This window comes from Pezoporus occidentalis, unplaced genomic scaffold (genome assembly GCF_034315485.1).
Source record: "Pezoporus occidentalis ecotype Australia unplaced genomic scaffold, CSIRO_AGI_Poc_V1 ctg58, whole genome shotgun sequence".
Classification (NCBI taxonomy): Eukaryota; Metazoa; Chordata; class Aves; order Psittaciformes; family Psittacidae; genus Pezoporus; species Pezoporus occidentalis.
The window spans coordinates 3,200,649-3,210,965 of NW_026915921.1; the positions used below are offsets into that span (position 1 = coordinate 3,200,649).

The window sequence follows — 10,317 nt, forward strand, 5'->3', positions numbered from 1 at the left end:
CCCTGCCATGGGCCGTGACACTTCACATTAAACCATGTCACCCAAGGCTTTGTCCAACCTGGCCTTGAACACCTACAGGGATGGAGCATTCACAACCTCCCTGGGCAACCCATTCCAGTGCCTCACCACCCTTACAGTAAAGAACTTCTTCCTTATATCCAATCTAAACTTCCCCTGTTTAAGTTTGAACTTGTTACTCCTTGTCCTGTCATTACAGTCCCTAATGAAAAGCCCATCCCCAGCATTCCTATAGGCCCCCTTCAGATACTGGAAGGCTGCTATGAGGTCTCCATGCAGCCTTCTCTTCTCCAGGCTGAACAGCCCCAACTTTCTCAGCCTATCTTCATACAGGAGGTGCTCCAGTCCCCTGATCATCCTCGTGGCCTCCTCTGGACTTGTTCCAACAGTTCCATGTCCTTTTTATGTTGAGGACACCAGAACTGCACACAATACTCCAGGTGAGGTCTCATGAGAGCAGAGTAAAGAGGCAGGATCACCTCCTTCAACCTGCTGGTCACGCTCCTTTTGATGCAGCCCAGGATACAGTTGGCTTTCTGGGCTGCAAGCGCACACTGAAGCCAGCTCATGTTCATTTTCTCATCAACCAACACCCCCAAGTCCTTCTCTGCCTGGCTGCTCTGAATCTCTTCTCTGCCCAACCTGTAGCTGTGCCTTGGATTGCTCTGACCCAGCTGTAGGACCTTGCACTTGGCATGGTTAAACTTCATGAGGCTGGCATCAGCCCACCTCACAAGTGTGTCAAGGTCCCTCTGGATGGCATTCCTTCCCTCCAGGGTATCAACCGAACCACACAGCTTGGTGTCATCGGCAAACTTGCTGAGGGCGCACTCAATCCCACTGTCCATGTCAGCAACAAAGATGTTAAATAAGACTGGTCCCAACACCTATCCTTGAGGGACACCACTCGTTACTGGTCTCCAACTCAACATTGAGCCATTGCACACAACTCTTTGCATTAACTCTTTGGTTAATTCAGAAGCAGTTCCTACTACCCAGCATTGCAGCCAGGCTTCCCCTGTTGCTCCCCCCTGCCTTCCCAAGTATAGTTACCAGGTCTAGCAGTGGAGGCTGAACATGGATGTCACTGCACACACCCAGCCTACAGCCTCATGATCAGGCAAGCTCTATTCCTCACCCCCTCTCAGTGACAGGTTTTTGGATTCCAAATTCATCAAATAAAAGGTAACGAGCCCTACCTCCATCACCAGAAGTGACATAGACTGGCAAGACGTTGCTTCTATTTGTATTTTATGTGGGTGAAAGAATATAGCATCAAGTGTCTAAATGCCAGTGAGAGTGAGGCGTTCAGACACAATTTGTACCTACAGCTTTCTGTTAGCTAGCTGTAGGCAGACCTGAGCTTATAAGAACAAATTGGGTTAGACCAAAGAATCATCCATTAAAGACTAAAAAGCAACATCTATCAAGAACTGCATAAACAGTGTATCAGTAATGTGTCTCAGATCACTACACAGGCATTCTGGGTCACTCTGGTCTTTTGTGTCTCTGTACTGAGGACTTCGTAAAAAGGATCTGTGCATCATCTATAGATATAGAAACAGTTGGAACTCATATGTCTCTACACATCTTGGGTTTATCCTAGAGACACATAAACCACATGACTGTGTATTTTGCTCACAAGAATAAATACTCATCGTGCTTCACCAGCAAACAAAATAACTAGGCTTAGAGTAGTCCTAGGTCAATATGTCCTTGTTCCAAACAGGAAGACTGGTGAACAAAAGCCCATGTGTTGTTGGAGAGAAATGTTCAGCCAGGACCCTGTGGGTTGAAGGAGCAATTTTAAAGAAATTGGTTCTACTCTCTCATCCTCTCTAAAATACATCTAAAAATTGTTCCTGCTGTTAAATTGCCATTTGCTGGTACCTGGCAGACTCCTAATTGATTTGAGAAAACTAATTCAGTGTAATAAATTATTTGCAAGTGAAGTATCTGAAATACCTTCTTTATTAATATTTTTGATTTAAAATGATTATTTTATTCAGATGCCTCTGATAAGAACTTGTTATAGTTCAGAAAAGCAACTTCAGGGAAGGCTGAGTAAAACCAATCCCTACTGGAAAAGTGGCTCAGTGAATTATCATGCCAACGATAAACTTGTCCTAGTGTAACTCTGCTTATTTTATTGGCAGTGCTTAAACTTACCCAGACAGTTCAGAGTTATTTCCAGCTGGGGAAAAGAAAGTCGCCAGGATTTGGAAGCAGCCTCTTTTTCCTCCTAAACCAACTTGACCTTTCCTAGGAAAGTTCAGAATTTGCCAGTTAGTGAAATTTTAATCAGACTTCCACCACCGATCTCTGCATGAATTCAGGTTTTGCTGCCTTCCCTCCTGAGCTGTGACCTTTTCTGCTGGCAGAGGCCAAATCTTACCCACCTTCACACCTTTCACACACCATTTCAACCCAGCCTTTTCCCACTTGTGAATATGTATTATGAATAATGTGTCCTGAGAAACAAGAACTAACATCTCACCAATACATCAGACCCTGGCTTTTACTCAGTATTTCAGAACTCAAGTATAATAAAGTGATAAGAGATTATAAAATTGTGGATGGAGTGACTGGGCTGAGTCATACTATTTCCACACTATATGGTTTGTAAGGCTTATATAATTTATATTACTTCCTATTTATAGCCTTTAGTAATGACTCATGAAGCATGAGAGCCCTAAGCTGCCTGAAGCCCTTTACTACCAACAGTCTGAGTACCACCCATTCTAACCTGGGGCAAGTCTGACATTCAGCATCACACAGCAAGGGTTAAAAATAGCAACCTTCAGCTCCAGAGAGCAGTGTGATTTTGTAGCTTCAGCTGCTCCATGTAGGAGGAGTGAAACAGGAAATTAATATGCTACAGTCTTGACATGGCTTCTTTTCTGTCTTTTTGTAAGCGTCTTATGGACACTTCACCTGGGCCAGATTAATCTCTCCCTGACAAATAGTATTCCTTCTCAGTTTCTCTCAGCTGGATGATGCCTCATTGGACATATTTAAATAATTTAATAAAACAAACCAAAACACCCAAATAAACCAAATGCCAAAAATACCCACACCACCCCATTTTCCCCAGCCCTCAGATCTGCAAAATTTGATTCATCTAAAGTCAGTCACCTCCCGCTCAGTATGTATGTGTATGATACATTTTGGGTTTGAATATGTAGAAGCCCCAAAGAGGAGTCTCTCAATATTTTATATATATATATATATATATATATATATAAAATATATCATTTCCTTTGGCTGTAAAAAATCTGTTCTTGGTAGTCCAGATCTACCTGGGAAGATGAAACAGTCCTCCTGACATGTTCTGTGACTATGTGACACCTTTCCAACCTTGCATCAGTCTCTGCTGCCTCAGACATGGACACTTTTGTGTTTCCTGCAAAAGACCCTTCTCTCCTTCCACAACACAGCCTATCACCTCCAGCAGCAGCACGGACTGACCCCCTTGAGTTAACTGATGATGCCAGCCTGGCTTTCCAAAGTCGATTTTCAAACAAGCCCTTTTGTGCTTTCTCTTCATTTTGATTCACTTCCTTAATGTTTCTGTGTTATCCTCCTCTTAGTCCATCTGAGCACTCTCCTTAGCTGAATAGAAACAGATCAATAAATTAATCAGTGCAAGCTTGACACAAGCGACACCTTTTAGATTTCTGTCAAAATTCTGTGTAGTTTTGTTGACTTTGAGATTAAGCTATAAGTGAAGGTTCAATTATAGTACTTCTATGAGAATGCTGGTAATGAAATCCAACTGAGCTTCTAATTTAACTAATATTGTGCTGGCATAGAAAAAAACCCCACATAATTCTATTAAGCTGGAATAGGTAAGCATGTCACATTTCAATGTCACAATCTGTGGTACATTTATGTGTGGCATAAGCTAGCAATTGGTGAAGCTTGAGCAGTGAAATTTGCAGACTTGTCTCAAAAGTAAAGGGATACCTGCTTTCAGTTCTTGCTATTTCTGGAAGTTTTCCTCCATGTTTTTGGTTCATGCCCCAGGTTCAATTGTAGCACTAAATGATGTTAAACCAGACATCCACAAAACACTGGTTATTGCCTTCTGCAGTTCACAGCATTGATGCATCGATCTGACTTTGTGTGAGGATCCCTCTCCTCTTCTGCCTTTTTGTGAAAGGCTTTATAAGCTGTTGTCACTATAATAGGAGAATGAGGCTTGGATTGTTGAAGACAGACATGTAGCAAGTGAAACTACAGGTCACAAACTGCAGTCCTTGGTGTAAGATCCTCCCATTAATCCAAAGGCTGTGTGAATGTGCACTATGGCTGAGAAAAGCAGGCAACAGCGGGAAGAAGGCTGGATACTTTTCAAGAAGATCTCAGAGGTGCAGGAGCAGGTCATTCCCATGTGCCAAAGGATGAGCCTGTGAGGAAGACTGTTTTGTTTGAACAGAGAGCTTTGTCTGGAACTCAGGAAAAAAGGGAGTGTTCATGGTCTTTGGAAGAAGGGGCAGACAACTCAGGAGGACTACAAGAGTGACATGAGTTGTGCAGGGAGAAAATTCTAGAGAAGGCCAAAACCTGACTACAATTTAATCTGGCTACTCCCATAAAGGACAGTAAAAATTATTTTTATAACCACATTAGCAATTAAGGAGAGCTAAGGAGGATCTACATCCTTTACTGGATGTGGGGGGAAACACAGTGACAAAGGATGAAGAAAAGTCTGGAGAAGAAGAGGCTGAAGGGACTCCTTATCAATCTCTGCAACTGCCTGAAAGGAGGTTGTAGTGAGGTGGGTGTTGGTGTCTTCTCCCAAATAACAAGCAACAGGATCACAAGAAACAGCCTCAAGTTGCACCAGGAGAGGTTTAGATTGCATATTAGGAAAAAATGCTTTACCGAAAGGATTGTCAAGCAGTGGAACAGGCTGCCCAGGGAAGTGGTTGAGTCACTATCCCTGGAGGTATTTAAAAGATGTGTAGATGTGGTGCTTACTTACCTGGCTTTGTGGTGGACTTGACAGTGCTTGGTTAATGGTTGGACTCCATAAACTTCAAGATCCTTTGCAACCTAGATAATTTTATGATTCTAAGATTTTGATGCAGAGAGGACCTGTTAAATGGAAGACAGTAATGAAGATTTTATATTCAAAATGGAATACAAAATAAGGAAATAAATTAAACGTTTGCCTTTGATCTTTTAGTTTTATCTCAACCAGACAAGTTGGAAAGAGAAGAAAGCATACCTTAGAACATGGAACAGAAGCCATAAAAGTTTTAAAACCCATCAGTAATCAAATACTTTTCATAGAAATGACATTTCAAAAGCAGAGAAATATGCCCATAGTCCAGGGCTGTCTCTGGTTTTTGTTCACAAATAGATCCATATCCCAACAGACCATGTCATTTATACAACTAGGAAATGCCCTTCCCCAACAAAATGCTGAAGTGTCTGATTTAGGAAACCTGTGACCGATTTGCAGTCCTTGTCAGGCATAACAAAATTGGTTTTTATTACCTGTTGATTAAAGATTTTCTTTGAGAGAGGAACTTCCCCCTCTCATTTTGGTTACCAGTATTATCCCATTTTAATTACTGGCATCAAGAACCATTATATTTGCCGCCACTGTCCCACCTGGTCCTTAGCATACACAGCTACCCACTGGCCCAAAGAGCTGCAGAGCATGTGGGAAACAGAGGACAGAGAGAAAAAATTAGCATTTTTATCAGCTTAAAGTGGAACCCTGGGAAAAGGATGATATACCTGCGCCCATGACAGGAGAGTTCTGCTATCAATACGTTTTCCACCACAACTGTTTAATTCCACTTCCCAATACCAGCCCCTGAGGAACACCACTCATCACTGGTCTCCATTTGGACAAGTGAAGGGCAAATTCTGCCCTTATCTCCAGCTGCCTGCAGGTACAGGCAAGTAATACTGTGTGACACAACCCACAGCTGTTCACCCAGAATAAAAATAGAAGAGATTTTCTAAGCAGACAGCAATCTGCTATGCTACGGAAGAATTTTATATGGCTTTAGTAAGGCAGAGCCATGTTTTAAAAGGTGGGGAAAGACAGGGGTAGAAAGCTGAGAAAGGAGAGCATCTCTAGAAAAAAGCCATTTTGGAAAGCAATTAATGGAGTAGATCAAGTTTTTCATCAGACTTTAAACCTGACAATATTTTGTGAGTCTTTTAAAGAATATTTCCCTTCAGTCAACCAAAAGCCTGTTCTTGCAATCAACGGAGAAATCTATATTCCTTCAAACTGGCACCAACTAAGCAGCACAGATATGTTGAAACACACGGTAATTTTCACCAGTGTTTGAGCATTGAACCTCCATACCTTTCCCAAAACAATCTCTGGTACATCGTGGATGCCAGAGACTGATTTATGCTGACTCCTGACAACTGGGTAGGTGGAAGAGGTTACTCCACATCTTTTTCAAATTAATATTTCAGATATACCTGAGAAATTAATGTGAAGAGGGAGGAAGTAAAGAGTTTTGAACCAAGAGAAATCAGACAATTGTCCTAAAGAAAGGTAACTGGTCATCTCTCTTGGACAGAATGCTCCTTAAAGCAAAGTGTCAAACCATAGGAAGGCAGAGATATATTTTTGTCTGGACATGTGTATAGAAATTTATATCTATACATGTACAGACATATATACAGAACTGAACATGTATATTGATGAAAATGTTTCACAGTATTATCTCGAGTGAATGGAGTGACTTAAATGTCATATGCAAGCCTGAAAAAACAGTCTCTATTAGACACAAGGAACTGAAACATTTTTACCTGATGTCTACTGAGAGCTGATTTTTGCACCTTCCACTGAAATAGCTGATATCAGCCTCCATCTGACTGCTAGATCAGATGTCTCTTGAGTTCAATCTGCTGTGCAATTCCTGTGCAAAGCAGAATGTTATTTAACAAAGCTAAGATGGAATAAAAGTCAGGGAATAATGATGAAAACACAGGAAATGTTGATACTTATTGACCATTTATACTAGCAAAACCCCCACAAAATTTAACTTCAGCTGATACCCAGCTTTTCATATAAAGATGTATTTTATTACTTAGTAGACATCTGCAGTTAAGAGTGGAAGTAAAAAACATATGTCACACATGGCAGGATATTGAAATGCTTCTTTAACTCATCCCTGTGGGATTACATTGTATAGAGCTGTAAAGTCCCAGGGAGGAAGCAGAGCTGATGTACACACTGTACAGGGGGTCAGTAGAGTCCTAAACCTTGTCTGGCACTTTAGCTGCTTGCTCTGAAGGGTGTAAAGTAGGGTAATGCTTTTTGATTAGCTAGTTTTGAAATCCACTTCAATCAGTCACTAATATATTTGATACAGAAAATTTCAACCTCTGTTTATAAGAACTCCTCCAGCTGCAACACAAAAATAACTAAGGCTGGGCAGTCTTTTAAAGGCTCTTATAAAGCTGAGAACATATCTTCAGAAGTCCAATTAGAAAAGGGCTACAGATGGCATCACTAAACAAGCTAATGTGTCAGCCCTTAGTATCTTCAGGTGGTGCAAGCATCTTCCCAGTCATCAGAGCACTGTGTTCTGTGAAAAACCAGGAACTGCACGGAACAGGGTCAACTTCCTTGCAATTTGCTCTGCTGTATCCCACACCCCTGGACATTGTTTATGAGTGCTACAAATCTGGATGCAGCACTTAGCACTGCTGTCTTCTCCTCTTGTACATCCAAGGGTACAGTGGTTAAACAAGCTCACAAGAAGCTGGACAGCAAAGGCAGATGGAAGAACTTGTATCTTCTCACAGAGCAACTGCTTTCAGGTGCAAAAAGGTACACCATAGCCCTTGGGAGAGCTTAAGCAAGCTTATTTTTAGTGGAATGGATGGTATTAATTGGTTCTTTTGTATTCCCACAATATTCAGTCATTTAAAAACCACTACAGAGTGCAAAACAAACAAGTCACCCTCATGGACTGGCAGCAAAAAAGAAAACAAGGACTAAATAAGTGATCTTTATTTCAGAAGCCAGGAATTGAGGAGAAGCTGCTGAGTGCTTTTCAAAATGTTAAGTACATCTGCTTCTTAAAACTAGTTATTAATGCAGACTGTCATCATTAACCAAGGAAACTCCAACGCACTTACACCTTACCCAAGTGCTGCAACCTTATGCGCTTAACAAGGCTGTAAGCCCTATCCTTAATTAAAATGCAGAAGACAGCCAGGTTACTCTGTGCTGCATCCATGTTTTTGTTGATTGCAGAAGATGCTGCTGAGTGCACAGCACTCTTACAAAGTCAGGACATTTATTTTTGGTTCATAAATATTAATTCAAGGCACTCAACCTCAAATATTTGAAAGTCTTGGCTCTTTTTTATTGTTCATCATTGCACAATGATATTTTAATTGGAAATAGATAATTACCAGAATATTAATTTTGTTTTACTGTCTTGGAATCTAGTTTATCTGCATGCAAAGAAGAGCTGCAAGTGGTTGGTTGTATCTTAAAACTGGCAAATGCCTCATTATATTATATGTAAACATTATGCAAAATACATATTTTACATGTAGATATCTACTGTACTATATAGAGATGTTTCCATAGGGCTGGAGCTCTAAGAGTAACTGAATCTTTGCCCATCTCAGCCTTTTATAAAATCAAAGTAAAGCAGAGGCTCTAATTAATTTCAAATGAGAATGAAAAGTCTGTCAGGCTTGACAAGAGCATTTTGCAAAAACCTGATGAAATCTGAAGGTGACTGATAATATGCTGACAACAAACTGTTTCAGTGGGATCACTTCATTTCTGAAGGATTAAATTATCCCTGTAAGAAAGCCCAGTTTTGACAAAAAACAAAGCAGAAAAATCAACAAAGTCGAGTAGCTTCTAGCAGGGACTCCCTACTGAACCATCCTTTGAAGCCCTGCAGTTCTGGAGGAATTAGCAATGCCTGGGGTATACAAATGTTTGCTAAAGCAAGGGGTATAAGATAGGTGTCTTGCAAAACTGATCCCAAACATTTCATTGACGTTGTTTCAGGCTTTGCATCTGGGTGGAAAGAAAAAAAGAGTTTAGATTTGGGTTGGGTTATTTTTTACCAGGTTACATTTCTGAATCTCATCCTATCCTAAAACATTCAAGATTTCTTGTATTTAAATGCATATGATTGCTAACATAAATAGACACAGCAATGGCTTCAAGAAGGATGAGTTATTCCTCCCCCCTCCAGTGCTGAACTTTTATCAGCTAAGAAATGTCTTTTTTCCTTTTGAAAGTGGGTATAGAACATTTCAGTGGGCCAAGGAGCTATGGCTGATGCATTCTCCTGACATTCTCTGTCAAGTTCCTGGTGTTACTAGGCTAAGCAGTGGATTACCCCTACAAAAGTAGCAGCCTCTGGAGGGACAATCAGGAGAAAGACACTGAACTCTCCTGTCCCAGATGATTAAGACGTTCTCTTAAGAGACAGAGAAGAATCACTCCAAGTCTTTGCAACACGACTAATGAAGACTGATTTCTTCCCCAGCTCCACACCCATCCCTCCCTCCTCCCCTGCAGTAACCTCAGCTCCCTTCCATGTCCTCAGCTGCCTCTGCGGGGAAGGCGAAGACACATGCCGTGTGCTGCTGGAGCTGGAGCTGGGTTAGCCAGCCAGCTGCCTGCTGCCAACATCATTTGTGAGCATGAAGCCAACAGCCCCATGACTGCAAGGGGAGGGGTTATCAGGAGGACCTGGAACCCAGAAACCTTTGACAAGCCCACCTTTCTATCAGATTTGATTGGAGCAAATTAATGAGTTAGGAATATTATTACTGAGAGAGACGTTTCTGAGGCAACACGTGGGTAACTCTTCTTTCCTTATAAAAGTCAATGGGAGAAATAAAACATCACATTATGCACAACCTTAATAAAATGCCTTATGGAAGCTATAAGAACCAGGGTGTCTGTATAGCATTTCTGAGCAAAAGTTCAAGCATCAATCTGCTAGCACTGCTGCTCTGTTTCTCAACCTTATTCTCCCTCTGCAACAGTAATTTCTAGTAAAAGGCTTACAGGTCTTACTGATGCTGAGCATTGCACAAGCTGAGCTTCAAATGCTGGACTCTTACTTATAGAACCATAGAATGGTTTGGATTGGAAAGGACTTTAAGATCATTCAGTTCCAACCCCCCTGTCATGGGCAGGGACACCTCACACTAAACCATGTCACCCAAGGCTCTGTCCAACCTGGCCTTGAACACTGCCAGGGATGGAGCATTTCCCACTTCTTTGGGCAACCTGTTCCAGTGTCAAGATGCTTAGATTTGAAAAACATA

The 10,317-nt window shown here is 41.4% G+C and overlaps 1 long non-coding RNA gene across 1 annotated transcript; it reads right to left on the bottom strand.

Annotated features, from left to right (window-relative positions):
* Positions 1-4,996: 4,996 nt before the first annotated feature.
* Positions 4,997-9,860, bottom strand: LOC134174127 (uncharacterized). Its single transcript, XR_009968513.1, has 3 exons — positions 9,764-9,860; positions 6,808-6,917; positions 4,997-5,118 (listed from the first exon to the last, which is right to left on the bottom strand). It is a non-coding gene; the product is annotated as an uncharacterized LOC134174127 (long non-coding RNA).
* Positions 9,861-10,317: the final 457 nt, after the last annotated feature.